Here is a 3,476-nt window from a genome sequence, read left to right as displayed (position 1 = left end):
ACACACCACAGAAATTGCAACGAGGCTGCCAGATATTGTGACGAAGTCACCAGATACAGATATTGTGGCTAGGCCACCAGAACAGATATATATATATATGGCGAAGCCACCAGATTGCAGTGAGGCTGCCAGAAATTGTGACGAAGTCACCAGAACAGATATATGTGGCGAGGCCACCAGATTACAGCGAGGCTGCCAGAACGCTTCCTCCATGAATATAAACCCATGTCCCATGCAATAGAAATAATATGTCATGGCATACTTATATAGAAACAGAACATCATGCTTTTCAGAAAAAATAACCCTAGGGGTAAAATCATAATTTTGCATGCATAAGGGTATTTCAGTAATTATTACCTATTGCTAAGGTTTCATGCTCATTCTAACGTTTACCAAGTAATTAGAAGTACTTTACTCATCTTTTTACCAAAGTGGGCCCGTTGGTCCATTGGCCTATTTTCAGCCCATTAAGCCCCAAAATACCGTTGTGCACGAAAATGCACACTCTGCACACTAATCATCCAAATACACCATATTCATTAACAACTGTCTCATGAGCGCTTGCACACTCGCGAGTTCACAAAATACCAACGTTTCGGTATTTCGGCTTTTACCGATTCAGTCTAAGGGAGGGTGTCGTTTACACACCTGGTTGATGACGATTGATGACGATATCTCCCACGTGAGAATCCTACAATCGATCACTAACACATTAGACTTACGAATTAACGATAACTAACATAAATCCATGTCTACTAACCCAATCATCACATAAGTTAGTCATTTACGCACGAGAGGCAAATAGTCATTTTACCCTCCAGGGGTAAATCGGTCATCCTACCCTACAAGGGTAATTTAGTAATTTTACAACAAATCCACTTGGGCCTACAGACCCATTGGGACCATATGGCTCATTTCAGCACATCGCGGCCCGAAATAGCCATCCTACTACTAGAGTAATGAAAAATACACACCTGTTAAGAGACTGCAGTTAATCTGCGCTCCAAACACTCTTAGCTGACGCCCAACCCAAACGAGCACGTCACAAAGCGAAAGTGATCAGCCAAGAAGGGTTTGCCTACTCTCCTCATGGTTTTCTCTATTTAAAGCCAGCTTTCCATCTACTCTTATGTTAGCTTCCCGATATGGGATCCCTCCATCACTAGAGTTTAAAACCAACACCAACTCTTGCCGTCCCAACATAGCAAAATAATTAACCTTTGTGTGCCAAGGGATTCGAACCAAAGTCCTCTCACATGCCAACTCACGCCACGACCACTAGGCCATCAACTCATTTGTGTCATAAATCCAACACATTAAACTTTAAAGCGCACCTACTTGCTTCCAAATTTATTGAAAAGAAAAACCAAAATATATTGCAAGAGCCAAGACTTGAACTTTGGACCCCTTGCTTCCTCTATGGCATCACTTCCTCGTCCCCTAAGTGGTGCCACATTGCCACTACACCACACTCCTTTTTGTGTCATCTTTTACCCTTTTACTCTTAAAAGCCCAAACACCAATTGCATCACCTATTCATAAAATTAAAATTCCGAAGACTACCACGGATTTAACTTAAGTTTGGGCCTTCCAAAGTCCCACTAACCTACTAAAATATATATTTTAACTAACCAGAAGACACACAAATTTTAAAAATCACAGAAACACAGAAAGCCCAAAAATTGAGGCGTTACAGAATTTTAGAAACATTTAAAAACTTGGGGCGTTACAACTCTACCCCCTAAAAGAAAATTTTGTCCTCGAAATTTACCTGATTAGAACAAATGAGGATACTGTTGCTGCACCGCATCCTCTGGCTCCCACGTAGCCTCCTCAGTGCTATGGTTACGCTATAGAACCTTAACCAATGGGATTCACTTCCTTCTTAGAACCTTTACATTGTGATCTAGAATCTGAACCGGCTCCTTCTCAAAGGTCAGATCTGGTCGAACCTCAATCTCCTCAACTGGAACAATATGTGTGGGGTCAGAGTGGTAGCGTCTCAACATTGAGATATGAAAAACATCATGAATGTGATCTAACTCTGGAGCTAGCTCCAATTAATATGCGACTGGTCCCACTCGTTCAAAATTCGATACAGCCCAATAAACCGAGGGCTCAACTTGCCCTTGCGACCGAACCTTAGAATCTTCTTCCATGACGAGACCTTGCGAAAAATGAAATCCCCTACAGAATACTCTATCTCTCGATGTTTTAGATCTACATAAGACTTCTGCCTATCAGAAGCCACTTTCAGTCAATCTTTAATCAAACGGACCTTGTCCTCAGTCATAGAAACCATCTCTGGACCAAAATATATCGCTTACCCAACTTAGTCCAGCATAAGGGAGTGCGACACTTATGCCCATATAATGCCTCATAATGTGCTATCTGTATACTAGACTGGTAGCTATTATTGTAAGCGAACTCTGCTAATGGAAAGTACTCCTCCCAACTGCCTTGGAAATCAATAATACAGCCCCTCAACATGTCCTCCAGTATCTGAATCATCCTCTCCGACTGACCATCTATCTGAGGATGGAAAGTAGTACTGAAGGCTAACATTGAAACCAAAGCCTCATGAAGTTTCTTCCAAAACCAAGACGTGAAACGAGGATCCCTATCAGAGATGATCGAGACAGGTACCTCATGCAACCTTACTATTTCAGAAATATAGAGCTTGGCCAACTTTTGCAGAGAAAAGTTTGTCCTGACTGGGATGAAGTGCGCAGACTTGGTCAATCGATCCACGATGACCTAGAAAAAATCATTCTTAGTGGGTGTTGGAGGCAACCCACTAACGACATCCATCGTTACTAGCTCTCATTTCCATATCGGTGTCTTAACCGGCTGCAGCAAACCCCAAGGTAACTAATGCTCAACCTTAACCTGCTGACAAGTCAAATAGCAGCCAATGAAGTCAGTAACCTCAGCTTCAACCCTGGCCAACAGTGCACATCTCACAGATCTCGGTACATTTTATTTCCACCTGGATGCATAGCATAAAGGGCTACTATGCGCCTCCCGAAGAATCGACTGTCTGAAGTCCTCATCATTCGGTATACAAATCCAACCGTAAAAACACAATACCCCATCTTTATTAATCCCAAATTTCGTAGTAGTACCACTCTTAGCTTGACAGAAACACAACTCTAGAGACTTATCCCCCATCTGTTTATCTCTGATCTGATCAATCCATGTCGGTCAAATTTGAAGTTCTGCCAATAGACTCCAATCATCGAAGAGACTAAGTTGAGCAAACATCGCTCTCAAATCAATTATAGCCCTATAGCTTAACGCATCGGCCACCACATTGACCCTACCAAGATGTTACTCGATAGTGCAGTCGTAATCCTTAAGCAGTTCAACCCATCTACGCTGCCTAAGGTTCAACTCCTTCTGAGTGAAGAGATATTTGAGACTCTTGTGATCAGTGTGGATAATACATTTCTCACAGTATAGGTAGTGCCTCCAGA

This window comes from Gossypium hirsutum, chromosome A02 (assembly GCF_007990345.1).
Source record: "Gossypium hirsutum isolate 1008001.06 chromosome A02, Gossypium_hirsutum_v2.1, whole genome shotgun sequence".
Lineage (NCBI taxonomy): Eukaryota > Viridiplantae > Streptophyta > Magnoliopsida > Malvales > Malvaceae > Gossypium > Gossypium hirsutum.
This window is presented reverse-complemented; position numbering follows the sequence as displayed.